The 20,000-nt window shown below is 41.2% G+C and overlaps 1 protein-coding gene across 2 annotated transcripts in view; it reads right to left on the minus strand.

Moving 5' to 3' along the window:
* The window catches only part of LOC127003768 (uncharacterized), a 116,975-nt gene that overhangs the window by 89,972 nt on the left and 7,003 nt on the right, over positions 1-20,000 (minus strand). Inside the window, exon 1 of one of the 2 annotated variants that reach the window (XM_050870776.1) lies at positions 17,385-17,668. The exons of the other annotated variant lie outside the window; for it this stretch is intronic. The gene's annotated coding sequence lies outside the window, so the exon portion shown is untranslated. Of the gene's footprint in view, positions 1-17,384; positions 17,669-20,000 lie in introns of those variants that run through there. 2 annotated transcript variants of the gene reach the window in all.

Genomic DNA, 20,000 nt, shown 5'->3' on the forward strand with positions numbered 1-20,000 from the left:
CTCCTCCTCCTCCTTCGACTCCTCTTCTTTCTCCTCTTTTTCCTTATTCTGCGTCTTCTCTTCTTTTATTTCATCTTCGAATGCTAGTTTTCCTGTTTTTTTTCTCTTTTTCTTTTTTATCTTTTCCTATCTCTTCCATTTTCTACGTCTTTCCTCTTCTCTTTTTTTCTTTTCGGTTTCCAGTTTTTTTTTCTCCCTTCCTTTTATAACTCTTTCTATCTCTTCCATTTTCTACATATTCTCCCTTTCCTCTCCTCTTTCTTCTCCTTCTTTACGGTTTCCTTTCCTCCTTCTCTTTCTCTTACTTTATTTCATTTCTTAATTCTTATTTTCTTATTTTTACTTATTTTCCTCTTTACATATACTTCGTGTCCCAATCTTCCAAATATTTCTCCTTTTCTTAATTATCTATCTCCTTCCTCGTCCTCCTCCTCCTCCTCTTCCTCCTTTTTCTGCTCCTTCTCTTCTCTTATTACTCTCCTTCTGCTTCTATTTCTACCTCTCTCTTGCATCCCTCCTCCCTTACCTTCTCCTCTTCCTTTTCATTTTCAAACACTCAATCACGTTCTCTTTCTACATCTTCACACCCTCCACACACCTTCCACACACCTGTACTCACCCACCTCATCACCTCTCCTTCTCACACGCCACACCTGATCACTCACACCTGGATTACTCACCTACGTAGCCACCTGTCCTGCCTCCCCTCGCCTAACCTTGCTTGCTTCTTGTCCCCAACTGCGCCACCACCAGTACTTCGTTTCTAGTTTTTCTACCTTGGTTGACAGAGAGAAGGGAAGGGGTGAGGTGGAGGGGAAGGGTGGTGGGAAGGAAGGGTTTTAGCTGTGATTGGGGCAAGGTGAGCGAAGGTGAAGGTTAGGAGCGAGAAGATAAGGTAAGGTAAGGTAAGGTGAGGTAAGGTAAGGTAAGGTAAGTAAGGTAAGGTAAGGTGAGGCATGGTAGGGTAAGGTAAAGTAAGGTAAGGCAAGGTAAAGTAAGGTGAGGTAGGTTAAGGTAAGGTAAGGTAAGGTAAGGTAAAGTGAGGTAAGGTAAGGTAAGGTTAGGTTAAGTAAGGTAAGGTAAAGTGAGGTAAGGTAGGGTAAGGTAAGGTAAAGTAAGGTAAGGTGAGGTAAGGTAGGGTAAGGTAAGGTAAAGTAAGGTAGGGTAAGGTAAAGTAAGGTAAGATAAAGTAAGGTAGGGTAAGGTAAGGTAAGGTAAGGTAAAGTAAGGTAAGGTGAAGTAAGGTAAAGGACGGCAAAGTTAAATAAGGTATGTAAGGTAAGGTAAGGTAAGGTACGGTGAAGTTGAATAAGGTTAGGTAAGGAAAGGTAAAATCGGAACATGAGGGAAATAAAAACAGTAAAGAACATTAAGAACGGTAAGGTAAGGGTAGGTAAGATCAAGTAAAGGTAAGTGCAATTAATGACAGGTATACACAGGTAAGGAGAGGGAAGGGAAGGTAGGGGCAGGTGAAGGTAAGGGTGGGTAAGATCAAATAAAGGTAAGTGTAATTAATGACAGGTATACACAGGTAAGGAGAGGGAAGGGAAGGTGGGAGCAGGTGAAGGTAAGGGTGGGTAAGATTAAGTAAAGGTAAGTGTAATTAACGACAGGTATACGCAGGTAAGGAGAGGGAAGGGAAGGTAGGGGCAGGTGAAGGTTAGGATAGGTAAGATCAAATAAAGGTAAGTGTAATTAATGACAGATATACACAGGTAAGGAGAGGGAAGGGAAGGTAGGGACAGGTGAAGGTTAGGATAGGTAACGAAAATAATATAATGGCAGGTAAAAAGCACTGGGCATCTCGGGTCATTTAGGTTCCTTGGGTCCTCATTGCATGCCCCTCACGTTCCTTCACCCCCCGCCCCCCCTCTTAGCCTTATCATATTCTGAGGCTCACCCCCCCACCTGGTTTGTGTTGTCACCATGGTTGTGTGTGCTTGGTGAGCTGTACCTGGGCAAAGTTAATTACACCTACCTATGAGCGGACTTTTTTTATTGTTGTTTCCTGTTTTTTGTGCCCTTGTGCTGTCTCCTTTGCTGTGAAAAAAAATACACTTTCTTATTGGTTCTTATTGGGTTTATCTATATCTATTTATCTATCTATCTGTCTATCTATCTATCTATTTATCTAGCTATCTATCTTTTCCTCCTTTTAGTAATTCTTCACTTTCTATTCTTCTTCCTCTACTTTAACTCTTTGTCCACTTGTCTTCATACTCTCTCTCTCTCTCTCTCTCTCTCTCTCTCTCTCTCTCTCTCTCTCTCATACACACACACACACACACACACACACACACACACACACAGTTACATCATCGTCACCTTACCTGCAAACACGTCATCTTCCCGCCTCCTGCAACACCTCACCTACGCCTTACACACCTTACCTTGCCCTCACCCATCCCTCCCACCTTCTCACCTTACACCACCACCACCACTACCACACACGCTCCCCTGACTTAACCATACCTGAAATACACCTGCCTTTCTCTCTTACTCATGCCCACCTCCCCTTACTTACGTACTCTACCGACATGACAGCACCTGGGAAATCTACCTGTCTGTTAATCTACCTGTCTCCCCTTTTTCTCACTTTTATTCTATTATCTATCTTTAATTTCACTGTTGTTCTCATTCTCCTTTACATTATTACCTGGACAATCTACTTCTTTGTTTATCTACCTGTCTTCCATTTTCATCTCACTTTCGCTTTCTTGTCTTTAATATAACTGTCATTTTCATTCTCTTCCCATTACAATATTACCTATACAATCTACCTGTCTACTCATCTACCTGTGTTTCCTACCTACCTGTGTTTCATATCTACTGTCTACCATCTACCCGTGTTTCCTATCTACTGTGTTTCCCGTCTACCTGTGTTTCCCATCTACCGTCTACCTGTGTTTCTCATCTACCTGTGTTTTCCGTTTCATATTTACTTATCTTTGATTTTCCTATCTACCGTCTACCTGTGTTTCCAATCTACCTGTGTTTCCCATCTACCGTCTACCTGTGTTTCCCATCTACCGTCTACCTGTGCTTCCCATCTACCGTCTACCTGTGTTTCCCATCTACCGTGTACCTGTGCTTCCCATCTACCGTCTACCTGTGTTTCCCATCTACCGTCTACCTGTGCTTCCCATCTACCGTCTACCTGTATTTCCCATCTACCGTGTACCTGTGTTTCCCATCTACCGTCTACCTGTGTTTCCCATCTACCGTCTACCTGTGTTTCCCATCTACCGTCTACCTGTGTTTCCCATCTACCGTCTACCTGTGTTTCCCTTCTACCTGTGTTTCCCATCTACCGTCTACCTGTGTTTCCCATCTACCGTCTACCTGTGCTTCCCTTCTACCTGTGTTTCCCATCTACCGTCTACCTGTGTTTCCTATCTACCCTCTACCTGTGTTTCCCACCTACCTGTGTTTCCCGTTTTATTTTTACTTACTTTTTTTTTTAATTTTCCCATCTACCGTCTACCTGTGTTTCCCATTTTTGTTTCATTTATACTTATTTTTAATTTCACCGTCATTTTCATCCTCCTCCCATTACAATATTACCTGCACGATTTACCTGTTCGTTTATCGACCTGTGACTCCCCTTTTTGTCTCACTTTTGCTTTCTTTTCATTAATTTCACTGTTAATTTCATCCTTTTCCCCTTTTAAATATTACCTGCGCAATCTATTAGTCTATTTATCTACCTGTGTGTTTCATTTATCTACCTGTGTCCATATATCTACCTGTGTGTTTCATTTATCTACCTGTTTCCATTTATCTACCTGTGTATTTCATTTATCTACCTGTGTGTTTCATTAATTTACTTGTGTGTTTCATTTTACCTGCGCATTCTATTAGTCTATTTATCAACCTGTGTCTTCCATTTTCGTTTCACTTTTCCTTCTTATATATGTGTTTTTTTTTTACAGCAAAGGAGACAGCTCAAGGGCTTAAAAAAAAAAAAAATATTGGAAAAAAAAGCCCTGAAATTTTTGTCGTCTTCCCGTTACAATATTACTTATACAATCAACCTATTATAACTGGTCTCCCACTAGCTACCTGGGCCTACCAAATACGTATCACTTTTACTTTCATCACTGCATCTATTTCCATACTCTTACCATTACATCGTCTGCAAAATCTACCTTTCTGTTCGTCTACCTGCCCAGTTGTCAATCATCTACCTGCGTCTCCCATATATGTTTCACTTTTACTTTCTCTCCTTAAAGTTCCCCGTATCTTTTTTTTTTCATAATCTCCTCATTAAAACATCACCTGACCAACTTACCTACCTACCTGGTCACCTGTACAACTGTTTTCCCACTACCTATGTCTCACTTTTTATTATTTCACTTTTAATTTCACTGCATCACTTCCGTCCTCTCCTACTTACAACATTCCCTGCACAACCTATCTACCTAACTACCTCCCTATCCATCTATTGAATCGTCCACCCAGTACCTTCGTTTTACATATTCTTCTTACCTCTACTTCCTTACTTTCATTTCCACTCCACCATTCTCGCTAAACTTGTCTAAAACCTAAACTTTCTCTATATAACCATCACCTGTTCATTCAACACCTACCTGACTACCTACATATACCATTTCTCCTTGATCAACCAACCCGTAGCGTCAATGCGACTCACAAGAAACTGTGTAACTAACCACGCCTCCGACAAGCGAACTGGTACAACTCGTCACGGCCACATTTCTATCATGTACACAAATGCACGTAGTTTAATACCCAAAAAGGACGAAATTAGGGCGTATATTGCAACAGAGAAACCAGATGTGGTAGCCATCACAGAGACTTGGGCCAACTCTACCCATCTAGAATCCGAAATGTCATTCCCTGGGTACGAAAGCTTCCACAAAAGTCGAAAGCACAAGAAAGGAGGAGGAGTAGTTTGCTACGTAAAAAGTACACTCCCTGCCATAAAAATAGACAAACAGGACGCAGAGAAATACGATTCTGTCTATGTGGAAATAACCGCAAATAACAAGAAACTAACACTTGCAACCGTATACAGGCCTCCGAAACAACAGGCAGCCGATGACACTGCCCTCTACGAAGAGATTCACTCTCTAACACAAAGCAAGGAAGCAATTATAATTGGGGACTTTAATTGCCCTAACATTGACTGGGGACTGATGACTGGAGATCAAGAGGGTAACAGGCTTTTAGAAATGGTGGAGGATTCGTTCCTCACTCAAGTTGTAACTCAACCAACAAGAGAAAACAATCTGCTGGATCTGGTATTAGTAAGCGACCCCGACCTCATTCGCGACTGTACAGTTGGTGAGAAACTTAATGGGTGCGATCACCACTTAATCCGTTTTAATATCAACATATGTCACAAACTCGTAGATAATCCATCAGTGATACCAGATTACAAAAAAGGAAATTTCAACTTAGCCCGTGCACTGCTTCCCCTACGACCTGGGACCAACTTGGCATCACCGACAATACAATCGACAACGCGTGGAACGTCTTCAAAGATAAGCTGTTGCAAGTAGAAGGCTACAGTGCCTACGAAATCCAGGCGAGTAAATGGGGCCGTAGATCCACCGTGGATGACCAGAGAAATAAAAGGGCAGTAAACCTAAAAAAGGAATTATAATTTGATGAAAGAGAATGCTACGGCCGAAGCCAGCACACAGTACCACAACAGCCTCAGAGCTTGTCGCAGCCTTATTCGGAGTAGCAAACGCAACTATGAAAAGCAAATAGCGCGCGAAATCAAAACTAACTCCAAGAAATTCTTCACGTACATAAGATCGAAAAAGAAAGTAAAATCAATATTGGTCCCCTGACAGACGAGACTGGATCTGTAACTCAGGACAGTAAACAGATGGCCAGAATCCTCAACAGTAACTTCGCATCCGTATTCACAGTCGAGGACATCGAAACCATTCCCGAGCCCTGCCCGCCGAGTGAGATCACGCCGCTGGAAATTGACTCAATATGCGACCAAGAAGTAAAAAGTACTTGGACAAACTCGACACGAACAAGTCAACGGGACCCGACAGTTTGTCCCCGCGGTTATTAAAGAGCTTAAACAACAAATACTTCAACCACTCACTAGCATATTCAACCGGTCAGTTCAACTAAACAAGGTCCCGGAAGACTGGAAGATGGCGAACGTAACACCGATTTTCAAAAAGGAGACAAAAGCGTTGCATTAAACTACAGGCCCATAAGTTTGACATCAGTGGCAGGAAAATACTCGAAAAGATTATTAGAGATAAACTTGTTAAGTTTCTAGAAAACAATAATGTAATCTCCGACACCCAGCATGGCTTCAGAAACAAGCGCTCCTGCCTAACGAATTTATTAGACTTCTTCCAAGGTATATATAAGAACTGGGATGCCCACATCCCCAGTGATGTTATATACCTGGACTTTCAGAAAGCCTTCGACAAGGTACCGCACGAGCGACTCCTTAAGAAACTGCACTCGGCGGGCATCGGAGCCAATCTGATCGCGTGGATAAGAGATTGGCTCACCGACAGAAAACAACGAGTACTACTCAACGGACAGCCTTCCGATTGGCTACCAGTCACTAGTGGAGTGCCTCAAGGGTCAGTGCTGGGACCCATCCTCTTTATCATATATATCAATGACCTAGAATCAGGACTGAAATCCACAATATCGAAATTTGCAGATGACACCAAGGTGGGTGGAGATGCCCTCACAAAGACCGACTGCGAAACCATTCAGAAAGACCTCAATCACATTATCGAATGGTCGGAAAAATGGCAAATGTCTTTTAATGTTGACAAATGCAAAGTCATGCACATTGGGTCCCAAAATAGTAACCACACATACATCATGAATGGGAGACCTCTGCAAGCGATGCAGGAGGAAAAGGATCTTGGAGTCACTATCAGCAGTGACCTGAAACACGCGAATCACTGTAAAAAAAAGCATACAACAAGGCCAACATTATGCTCGGGTTCATAGCGAGGAACTTCGAGTGTAAAACACCAGACGTGATGCTATCCTTGTATAATTCCATGGTAAGACCGCACCTCGAGTATGCAGTGCAGTTCTGGTCTCCCAATTACAGAAAGGACATTGCTTTACTGGAAAGGATTCAACGACGCGCCACAAAGATGATTCCAACCTTAAGGGCTCAACCGTACGAGGAACGACTCAAGCGACTCAATCTCTTTACATTGGAGAAAAGACGCCTACGAGGGGATATGATTCAAGTCTTCAAGTATCTAAAAAAGTTCAATAACGTCGATTACTCCAAATTCTTTGAACTGCAAACCAACTCAAGAACTAGAAATAACGGTTTACCCATTCAGTCGAGTCGATGTAACACAGACATTGGAAGGAGTTTCTTTTCAAACCGAGTCATCCGCCACTGGAACAATCTTCCCTCAGAAGTAGTAAATGCGAATACCATCAACTCCTTCAAATATAGAATCGACCGTCATTTCGCTGCGTCAGGAGTAAACTGAATAACGAGGGGCTTCCATCTGCTCCTCAATATCGAGGTGCTTTCATCTGCTCACCAAGCCCCAAGTGGCGGTCGAGCAGATTAAATCACCCAAGCGGGCGACCTCGTAATAAGCCAATAGGCTTTCTGTTGCCTGCATTTCCATGTTTCTTTATCTTAAGTATACATTTCGCTGCCCTTTCCTCACTGCACTTGCTTGAACCCGCCACTTTCTTCAATCACAGGCCTATCCTTGCGTCTGCTCGCCCTTACGTTCATGTTTACTCCTCTGCTGGTTCACACACTATCGCGGCTTGCACTCACCTACATATCTATCCACTTAAGCTGCCCACCCCCTACCCGCTGCCAGCTACACCCACCCTCCTCCCTGACACACACACACACACACACACACACACACACGTTCGATCAGTCCATATTTCGGTCTATCGTATTTTTAGTTTAGTCCACCCCCCTCACCCTCGTTTGTTATATCTTTCTTACAGTTTTAGCCACACCTGCATCCTCACACCTCTACCTCGTTTCCAATTACTAGGATACTTATATTTTGCAGGTAATGGGATCTTCAATATGTTCACCTGTAATCTATTGCCGACAGCCTATACACCTGCACCCTTCCCTTTACAGCTTCCTACTTCCCTTATCCAACTTTTTTATTTTATGGAAAAGGAAATAACGCAAGGAAAAATAGGATACGAAAAAGACTGCTGTTGGTGCTCCTGTAAATAGATGATAAAGAGAGTAGAAAGAAAGAAAGGTAGAGGGAGAAAAGAAAATAACTCAAGGAAAAAAAAAGGATACGAAAAAGCCTGGTGTTGGTGCCGCTGTAAACAGATGATATAGAGAGTAGGAAGAAAGAAAGGCAGAGGAGGAAAATAAAATAAAAATGACAACGAAAAAAAAAGGCAGGAAGAGATAGAAAAGGAGAGTAAAAAGAAAGAAAGGCAGAGGAGGAAAAGAAAAAAATATGACTACGAAAAAAAAAAGGCAGGAAGAGATAGAAAAAGAGAAAGGCAAATAGAGGGGAGAAGGGTGAGGATCGCTTGTAGAGGTGGTACGATACTCCCTCACCCTACCAATCACGCACCCTTGCTCTGTCTACCACAATACTCTTATCTAGTTTAATGTACGTTGACTCATCCTTTATTCACGTTATGGAACCTTTTATCAACTCCTTATCTTTTGGGGCCCTTGCCTTTTATCTGTTTAACGCTCACGTCTCATTTATCGCACACTCCTGCTCTATCTAACACATAATTTAATCCAATCTAATACACGTGTGCTTATCTACTATTCACATGTAACCGACTACTGTTGAACTTACCTCCCTCTGTTGTCTTATTCTATAGGTCTATTTCGTCTTATTCAGAATTTCTATAATAACAATGAATCAGTATTTTTTTTTCCATTTTTTATTGTTTTCATCACTTCACTCATTTCTGTTTTACCTGTCATCTTAATTTACCTGTGCCTGTCACTTACACACTTTCATTAATTAATCTATCAAGCACTCGGATTCATATTTTAATCACTGATCCTTCAATTACAGATCATTATCCATATTTTCAGCATCTTTACCTATCACTGTCATTCCACTCATCACTCTTATCAATCAAACATTCATTCACTTTTTATCTACCTTCTTTTTAATATACCAACCATCACATTATCTCACGATCCACCAAACATTCATCTACTTCTACCTTCCACCAAGCAGTCACCCACTTCTTACTTTTTTTTCTAATACTCAAACAGCATCCTTACCTTGCACTGTCAACCTGTTCATCACGTCACCTTACTTTCCACCACGCATTCATTAACATCTTTCTTCTTTTATATACTCATTCAGCAACCTTACCTATCACAAGCTCTCCCTTTCAACAACACTCAATTCACTTCTTCCTTACCTTCTTTCTTTCTAATTATCACTCAGCATTCTTTCATATCACTGTCAATTCATCAATCACACTCTCTTACAATCAACAACGCCTTAATTGGCTTCTTCCCACCTTCTTTCATTACAATCTCACACTGCCAATGTCAACAACGCAGTCACGCTTCTCTCTACCTTCTTTCTCTATAAAATTCCTTTGTGTCTATGAACGTCTACCTATCAATCACACATTCACGTATTTATTAACATCATTCTACCTTCTCTTCCTCCTGTATATACTCACGCAGCATCTATCACACTTTCTCTATCAACAACGCATTCATAAACGTCTTTCTTACTTTCTTTTCTTCTAATACTCATACAGAATCCTTATCAACGTCTACAATCAATCACACTCTCAACCATTAATTAACTTCTTCCTACCTTCTCTTTTTCCTTCACATACTCACGCAGCATCTATCACACTTTCCCTATCAACAACGCATTCATAAACGTCTTTCTTACTTTCTTTTCTTCTAATACTCACACAGAATCCTTATCAACGTCTACAATCAATTACACTCTCAAGCATTACTTAACTTCTTCCTGCCTTCTCTTCTTCCTTCACATCCTCACGCAGCATCTATCACACTTTCACTATCAACAACACATTCATATACTTCTTCTTTACCTTATTTCATTATAATACTCACAAAACATACTTTCCTAACGACGTCTACCATCAATCACACTCTCAGGCATTCATTAATTCCTTCCTACCTTCTCTTATTTCTGTCTATACTCACGCAGCATCCCAATCTTCAGCACCTTCCTTTACCTCTGCTTTCATCACCGGCATCCGATCCATCACACTCTTCCGCTGTCAATGAACACTTCTCTCCTCTCTGCACCTCTCCTTCACACACTCCCTCACCTCACACGGCGTCACTGTTTGCTAATTCAACTCTATTTTAAGCTCTGTCTCTATCTCTCTATCTCCCGCTGCCTACATCCTGCTTCCCATCACCACACACACACACACTCACACACCTCGTTCACTCACCCTCAGCAACCATCGTAAAGAGCTCTCAAACCTTCCACTCACACACTCCCTCTCTCTCCCTCCCTCTCTCTCTCCCTCCTGCCCTCTTGCTCTTTCAATGTACTCGTATGTCCTTCTCTCCTTCTTAGTCTGCTCCTTCTCCTCCTCCTCCTCCTCTTCACCTCACTCTTACTCAACGGTCTGAACGGTGACTCACTCTACCCAAGTTTGCAAGTGTTACTGACCTGCTAATTCTTTTATTCATATCTCTCTCTCTCTCTCTCTCTCTCTCTCTCTCTCTCTCTCTCTCTCTCTCTCTCGTCTGTGTTTTTCTTTGTCTCCTCGTCTGTCTCTATATCTCTTTTTTTTTCTTTCTGTTCGTGTGTCTCCTTGTCTGTGTCTGTTTGTCTGTCCGTGTCTCTGTATCTTTGTCTGTCTGTATCTTACTGTCTCCTTATAAGTATGTTTGTCCGTATGTCTGCCTATCTGCCTGTCTGTATCATATAGCCTGCATCTTTCTCTATATGCCTTTGTCTGTCTTTGTTTGTCTCTCTCTCTCTCTCTCTCTCTCTCTCTCTCTCTCTCTCTCTCTCTCTCTCTCTATTTGCTGCTTCACTGGTTGCTGTTATACGAGTTGCAGTTCTGATATTTATCCGCTCTCTCTCACAATCGCTTTTCCATACGTTCCTGCACTCCCCATCTTTTCTTTTGTCTCTTATTTCATTGTTTCAGATGTTTATTTGTATGCTTCGATCGATTTTTTTCCCCATATTTTCATCTTCAATTTACTTTTCGTGGAGCAAACCAGGATATAGGACCGAGAATGGATGTGAAATGTTTATCCTTCGAGCTCAAGTTGTTTTCTCGAGTATAGGACAAAAAAAGATTAGAACAAAACCACCTTAGAACAAAACCACCTCAGGACAAAACCACCTTAGAACAAAACCACCTTAGAACAAAACCCCCTTGGGACAAAACCCCCTTAGGACAAAACCCCCTTAGAACAAAACCACCGTAGGACAAAACCACCTTAGAACAAAACCACATTAGGACAAAACCCCCTTAGGACAAAACCACCTTAGAACAAATCCACCTTAGAACAAAACCACCTCAGGACAAAACCACCTTAGAACAAAACCCTCTTAGGACATAACCCCCTTAGAACAAAACCCCCTTAGGACAAAACCCCCTCGGGACATAACTCACTTAGAACAAAAAAAAAAAATTGTCTGAAAACAGGAAAGAAAATATAAGTGAGGGAGACTTGTTCTACTTTGCACTTAACTGAGAGGGTGGTTGTTCTATTTTTTTTTTTTCCTACGAGGGTTTTGTTGTACTTTCTTTCCGGCTCCTGTTTTCCTACACCTTGTCTTTCCTTCTTGTCAACTTTCTTATATTTTTTCATCCATCCTTCCTTCCTTCCCTCCCTCCTACTTCCTTTCTTTCTTTCCATCCTTCCTTTTCTTTCCATCTTCCTTCTTTCAATCCTTCCTTGCTGTCATCTTTGTTTTTCCTAGTTTCCTTCCCCTTCCTTCCTTCCTTCCATACTTTCTACTTTCTTTCTTTCTTTCCATCCTTCCTTCTTTTCATCCTTCCTTTTCTTTCCATCTTCCTTCTTTCAATCCTTCCTTGCTATCATCTTTCCTTTTTTCCTAGCTTCCTTCCCCTTCCTTCCTTCCATACTTCCTACTTTCTTTCTTTCTTTCCATCCTTCCTTCTTTTCATCCTTCCTTTTCTTTCCATCTTCCTTCTTTCAATCCTTCCTTGCTTCGATCTTTCCTTTGATCCTTTCTTCCTGGCTTTCTTCCCTTCCTTCCTTCCTGCCTTCCTTCCTTTCTTTCTTTCTTTCTTTCTTTCTTTCTTTCTTTCCTTTCTTGCTTCGATCTTTCCTTTCTTCCTGGCTTCCTTCCCTCCCTTCCTTCCTTCCTTCCTTCCTTCCTTCCTTTCTTTCTTTCTTTCCTTCCTTGCTTCTATTTTTTCTTTCTTTCTGGTTTCCTTCCCTCCCTCCCTCCCTTCCTTCCTTCCTTTCCTTCCTTCCTTCCCTCCCTCCCTCCCTCCTTTCTATGATCAAGAGAGTTCATGTCGATGATTCGCTATAAAAACAGGATAATATTCTAAGTTTTATTTCAAGTAATTTAGTTTTTTTATCTTTCCTTGGAATCTGAGAACGGTGCAGGGGAGGAAGGTGAAGGTGAGGAAGATGGGGAAGAGTAATAAAGAAGAAGAAGAGAGAGAGAGGGGGAGGGATGAAGGAGAGCGGAACGAATGTAGAATAATAACAATAAATAAAGGAGGGAAGGAGAAAGAGATAAGAGAGGAAGACATAACGTGAAAAATGGAAGGGAGGAAGAGGAAGAATGAAAAGAATAAAAGAGGAAACAAATTAAAAAAGAAAAAGACATAACGGAAAAAAAAGGAAGGAAGGAAAAGGAAGAATGAAAAGAATAAAAAAGGGAACAAATTAAGAAAGAAAAAGAAAGAAAGAAATGATGAATGAAAGGAAAAGAGAGAAAGAAAAAAGAAGGAAAAAAAGTTGAGGAAAATAGAATGAAAGAAAAATGGGAAAAAAAGGAAAAGATTAAAGATGAATAAACAGACAAGAAAGAAGAACTAAAGAAGCGCAATGAAGGGAAGAGAAGGAGGAAAATGATGATGAATTTAGGGAATGCATGAACAAAAAACAAAACAAACAAAAAAAAATCAGAATATTAATTAGGAAAAAGAAAAAAAAGGAAGGAAATGAGATGGAAGCTAAAAATAAAGCAACCAACACACACACACACACACACACACACACACACACACACACACACACACACACACACGAGATTGACCACAGTCCACACCTCACCTCGCCTCCTTTTCCTCCACCTCCACCTCCACCTCCTCCTCCTCCTCCTCCCTCGGCTTTCATCATAATTTTTCATCCTTTGCGTCACATGAATTTATTTTCTCTCTCTCTCTCTCTCTCTCTCTCTCTCTCTCTCTCTCTCTCTCTCTCTCTCTCTCTCTCTCTCTCTCTCTCATATACCACACAGTCACGTACAACACAAATGAAGTAATTTATTATAATGACCTTTTGTTATGAACCCTATTTTATTTTTCTTATTTTTTACTCAATAATATTTTCACTATTTCGTAATTTCTATGCTCTGCGACTTTTTCTTTTACCTGACTAACATTTCTTTGTGTTTTCTCTTAAGTTGCTTCACGAATGTCCGAAATCAAGGTAATATGATGGGATGTAATAAAAATCTGAATATATGAAGCTGGTATGAGTTCTTAGTAACAGCAACAGCAAGGGAAAGGGATGAAGGGAAAAAGAGAAAGGAAAAATGGAGAAGAGATAAGGAGAAGAGAAGCAAAGAAAGTTGATACAAAGCGATATACATGACAAAGAAAGAAAGGAAAACGAAAAGTGGAAAAGAAACAAAGAAATGCGAAGAAAAAGAAATAATGAGAAGAGAAATAGAAAGACAGCATTGCAAGAAAAAAAAAAGAGAGAAAGAATGAAAGAAAGGCAAAAGTTAAGACAGCAAGAGAAATATAGACTGAAGATAATGAGAAAAGGAAGACAAAAACACAAAGAAAGAAAAAAAGAATGAAAGTTAAAAAAGAAAAACAGTAAGGGAAAAAACGAAGGAGAAAAGAAAAGCAAAAAGAGAAAGAAAAAAACTATAAAAAGTTCGAAATTTTGAACGTAGGAAAGTGAAAGAGAAAGGATAATGGAGAAAACGAAGGAGGAAAGAAAAGAAAACAGAGAAAGAAAAAGATTGACAGCAAGAGAAAGAAACAACGCAAGAAGGTGAAAGAGAAAGACAGTAAAGAAAAAAATGCGAGAAAAAAGGAAAGGTAAGGAAAGAAGACCAAACGAAAGACAGAAAAAAAAATAACAATACCCTTAAAGAAAATTAATATAGATAAGAAAAAAGAGGTTAAAAGGACCAACAGAAAGGCTAAAACATGGAAAAAGTAAGTTCATGATAAAAAAAAGAGGTGAACCGATAGCCCTAAATCATCACCTGCCTGTCCCGTTCGATGAATACAAAATTAATAGCACCTGTTACCTTGATTGATTGAGGATCGAGCACCTTTAAGGAGCCTAAACACCTGATGTATCGTGTGGTCACTAATGCTGTATAATCTCTCTCTCTCTCTCTCTCTCTCTCTCTCTCTCTCTCTCTCTCTCTCTCTCTCTCTCTCTCTGTTATATAAGAGGAGGGAGGTAACAAAAAATCTCTTACTTCCCAAAAACAAGGAAGAAACGTGAATTACTACTATTACTACTACTACTACTACTACTACTACTACTACTACTACATAAAAGATACCTTCACCCATGTTTATTTTCCCGACACATAATCACTACTACTACTACTACTGCAACAACAACTACTACTACTACTACTGGGTTGCCATACAGACTTTGCCAGAACGAGCCTGAAAACGTAATACCAAATGAGAACGAACAGCATCATAGTAAAAATTTCCATCTCTTCTTTGTTATTGTTGTTTAAGCTTTTTTTTTTTTTTTTTTTTGGTCAATCACAAGAAAAAAAAAGTAAAGTTGGGGACATACGATACAGCTGGGCGTTAATTAATTAGAATATCTTTGAACTGAAACTGATGAGTGTCTTTCCTTCAAAAACCATACATGTCATCTTATGTTGTAGAAAGACTTAACATTACCTATTTCCACATGCTTCCTTTTCTCTCATTTTTTACCCTAACTGTCTTTCTTTTTCACTTTCATTTCCTTCCTCTCGCTGTCTTTCCCATAAACATCATTTCGCACCCAAATAAACACACCGAGCATTTCTGAGGCATCCCAAGGTACCTTATAAGGCTCCGTAGTACCCCAAACGGCAACCCTGGCGGAACGACATCGAGGCGGTCAGACGGGTGAGCGTGGCAGCGGGTTTGGTTTGGTCAGGTTCCTGGGAGACACCCGATACGGTACAGTGTTTACCATGATCCACGGCACGACATAGCGGGTTAGTAGGGTACAGAACTGAATGCTAATGAATGCGAGAAGAGAAATATAGTATAGGTAAGAGAAAGGAAGGATGAGTGAGAGTGAAAAGGAAGGACAGTAAGGGAGATAATGAGAAAAGAAAGAAAGACTAATAAGGAAAGAAAAAAGGAGATAGTACCAAAGAAAGAAGGGAGGAGAACAGAGAGATTGAGAAAGAGAGAAAAAGAGGTGAAAAAGAAGAAGAAAGACAGCCAGAGAAATAAGGAATGAAAAAAAGTGAAAAGGAAAGACAATAAGGGAAAGATTGAAAAAGAAAAGAAAGAGGAGAAAGAAAAAGTGTTTGCCGTACATAATCTATAGACGCCAACAAACGTGAGTGTACTAAATATATTCAGTGTCAGGTGCTTAATAGAAAATACGAGAGAAATGGATTGGAGAGAGAGAGAGAGAGAGAGAGAGAGAGAGAGAGAGAGAGAGAGAGAGAGAGAGAGAGAGAGTAAAGGAATGCCAGAACAGGCGAATGAATGGAAATAACACGAAAAAGAGGAAGTGAAGAGCAAGAGAGAGTGCGGAAGAAAGGTGAGGGAGGGAAGGGGAGGCTAATGGAGGGGAAAGTGAGGCAGGGAGAGAGAGGAGAAGGAAGGAGGGAGGAGGGAGGAAAATGAGAATGACGTCAGAGAGAGAGAGAGAGAGAGAGAGAGAGAGAGAGAGAGAGAGAGAGAGAGAGAGAGAGATGATGTGTATTGAGTGGATCGTTTTCGTTTTCTCCCCGTTTCTTTCTTTATTTATTTATCTGCATATTTAGTCATTCATTCCTCTCGTTACTTCTTCATTTAACTTCTCGAAATAGAGGCCGTTCAGTTCTAACCGTAAGACTCTAAAAGAAAATATTAATCTCATACCTTAAACAAAAATAACCGACAACTAAACCAATTAAGCAGGGATAAAAAAAACATCAGTAACTCCTAATCCCCAATCCCCACCTCCTCCCAATCCTCCACCTAATCCTCCACCCAAACCTCCTCCTAAACCTCCACCCAAACCTCCTTTTAATAGAACAAAACTAACGACACACATTTTTTTTGTCGCACACGTAACACAAGGAAATCATGAACACTCTGGTAGGAACGATCATGATGTAGGGAATAAAAAGGGAAGGTAAAACGGTAGCAAAAACAATATAAGGAAACTAACACCTTTTTTTTTCATCGGTGACAAATCATGAAACTGGTAAGAACGATCATGATGCAGGGAGTAAAAAGGGAAGGATAACTATCGAGTGTGTGTGTGTGTGTGTGTGTGTGTGTGTGTGTGTGTGTGTGTGTGTGAAGGTATACAATATTATTTATGTAAGGTTATATACACCAAGCCAGAGGTTACATCACGGCAGGTGTGTGTGTGTGTGTGTGTGTGTGTGTGTGTGTGTGTCCGCCTCACGCACGGTCCTACTACGGCAGCCCAACACGACAGTTTAACGATCGCGTCCCATTCTGCGGGGAACAACACTGATTGCCAAGCAGGCGTGACGTAGGTGGAGCGGGAGGTAATTGTATAAACATGTAGGCAGGGAGGCGGCCAGATAGATAGACAGATGATGGATGGGTAATGATAGATACATACATACAAACATACATGCACATACATACATACAGACAGACAGACATGTACGCAACAGATATACTAATTGACTGAATGACTGATTACGTAGCTGATAACAGGAAGAGATATAAAGAAATATGGAAATTCTTATGATCAAATTAATCAATAAAAATAGGCATATATAAACACACACACATATACGTTACCCAAGTAAAGTAATTATTTTATTATCACTTTAAAAGAGGTTGCTAAAAATAGCTCCCATAAACCGAAGTAATTACAGTTTCTTTGTTTACAAACGCCACCTGCCCGGACGAGGCAGGTGAGTTGCGTGCGTGAGTGCGTGAGTGCGTGCATGTGTGTGTGTGTGTGTGTGTGTGTGTGTGTGTGTGTGTGTGTGTGTGTGTGTGCTGTCACTCACCTGTGGTCAGTCACTGGTCACACCGCCACTAACGACACAGCATCGCAACGCACCCAAACTTTGCCAACGCACCCCACACACTGCCTGCGTGTGAGTGTGCGTGCAGGGTTCTTGCGTGTCTCCCGCCAACACGTGAGCAGGAGGAAACGCGTCACGGGGGGCACGACGTGCGGCTCCCGAGGTCAAGGTCAGCACCAGGATGCGGAGGGACGTGCGGGTGGCGGCACTGCGCGGCGCGGCATAAGCAACCTCTCAACATGGACGCCCACCTGGCACTGACCGAGGCTGCAGACTGCGGTGCTGCTGCCAGGCTGCCACCACCACCACCCCCCTAACCATCGCCACCATCACCACCATCCTCTACTTTCAGACACTGCCAGATGAACGGAATAATTTCTTTCACTTATTTCTCGTTTATTTTGAGGCAGAAAATATACCATGTCCTTAATCAGTTGGTTGGTTAGTTAGTTAGTTAGTTAGTTTGTTAATTGGTTAGTTAGTTTGTTAGGGAGGTAGGTAGATAGATGGGTGGGTAAGTAGGTGGGTAAGTAGGTAGGTAGATACGTAGGTAGGTAGGTAGTTAGGTAGGTAAGAAGGTAAGCATGACGTTTAGTTAGTTAGGCATACATAGTTTAATTAATTAGTTAGTTAGTTAGTTAGGTAGGTAGGTAGGTAGGTAGTTTGGTAGGTAGTTAGGTAGGTAGTTAGGTAGGTAGGCAGGTAAGTCATGTCTTCAATAATCACGAAATATCGCACCATTAAATCAACCTCGAGTGACCGATAAGCAAGCGACGAAGTGGATAATTATTGTCGTACTTGGCACCTTGGCAGTGATTACGCGCCCAGCAGCTTTGTGAGGGAAAAATTGGTTTGCCTTCCCTGATGCTGGCGCGTAGGACAGACCCGAGACGTTCCTCCCTCCACCTGAAGGCCGCCGGCTAATCACTCTTTGTGCGCTCAAGGTTTGGGTCCACCCGCGGTCCCTCTGATTTGATGCTCCACCTGAAGAGTTTGGCGTCTTTACCCGCGTCAAGGCAATTCATCGCTCCATTCTAGGCCAAGGAAAGTTGATGATGACTAAGTAAACAAAACAGTGATGATAAGTTTGGCATTTTTTTGTGTAGCAGTAATTGAAGTATCCTTGTTTTTACGGCAAAGGAAACAGCTCAAGGGCAAAAACAAGAAAAAAAAAGCCTACTAAGCGTTGATCCCACAAAGAAAACAAAATGAGTGATGAGGCGAGAGCTCACTGAATAGATACGGCTGCTGCACATGATTTTTTTCGCCTGATTTGGGCACAGAAGGTCCCTTAGTATATAAATGAATGATATTGTCGTGTTAGAAGTTAAAATTATCTCTGAGCACATTTTTATTAGTTAGTTTCTTGCTGCCGCATACGACCAAGGCTACAATTTTACCTCAGTTAGTAGCAGGATCCAATGTGTCCCATTAAACAAGATATACATGTAAGCGAGGAAAAGACAACAGCAGCGGAAGTGTTTTTGTTACCTAATCCTGAGAAAAGTAAATCGTGTGTTGCCCAATAAAGAAAGTAGGAAAGGTGAGCACTAAGTTAGTTCATTCGTTTGTTTGTTAATCATTTAGTTAGTTTAGTAGGAAATAGCTCGGTTAGAGAGAGAGAGCGTTCCACTGTTGTTATTATCACCATCATCACCATCATCATCATCACCATCATCATCATCAGCATCATCATCATCATCATCGTCATCATCATCATCACCACCACCACCACCATCTTCATATCATCACCAGCAGCACACCATAACCTTCCACTACATCTTCTATGGTGAGTGTCTCTGAATGCGGGTTAGATTTATGTTGGGGCGGAGGGGTGGGTTCGGGGGTGGGGGGGGTGGGGGGGGGTCGAGTAGGGGGTGGTGAGTATCGTCAATTGGTATCATCCGACGAAATGTGAATTGGTCTCATACCTCGGTGAAGTGGGCCACCGAGCCATGCATCCAATTACGTCATATTCAAACTTCCTTCCTTTCCTCCTTCACCGTCATTATTACGCTTCCATTTCGTTCATTTATATATTCTGTTTTGTTCATTTATACATTGAGCTATTTATCTATTTATTCGTCCATGCGTGTTTTACTGTGCCGAGCCAGCCAATTACGTCATATTCAAATTTCTTTCCTTTCCTCCTTCACCGTCATTATTACGCTTCCATTTCGTTCATATATATATTCTGTTTTGTTCATTTATACATTGAGCTATTTATCTATTATTCGTCCATGCGTGTTTTACTGTGCCGAGCCAGCCAATTGCGCTATATTCAAACTTACTTCCTTTCCTCCTTCACCGTCATTACGCATCCATTTCGTTCATTTATATATTCAATTTTGTTCATTTATACATTAAGCTATTTAGTCATCCATGCGTGTTTTACTGTGTGTGTTAATACCGAGAAGCATGCCGTCTCTATGTTCAGTTCAGATTGTTAGTTGATACTGCGACTGGCTCTTAATGAATTGGAATCTTGTACTTGGTTATCAGCTCAGCCCACTTCTGCTGCCACTGTAGCTATTTATTTCAACATCCTTCCTTTTTTTCCATTTTTTATTCATGCCTCGGAACTGAACCCATTAATTC

Source organism: Eriocheir sinensis, chromosome 26 (assembly GCF_024679095.1).
Source record: "Eriocheir sinensis breed Jianghai 21 chromosome 26, ASM2467909v1, whole genome shotgun sequence".
NCBI lineage: Eukaryota > Metazoa > Arthropoda > Malacostraca > Decapoda > Varunidae > Eriocheir > Eriocheir sinensis.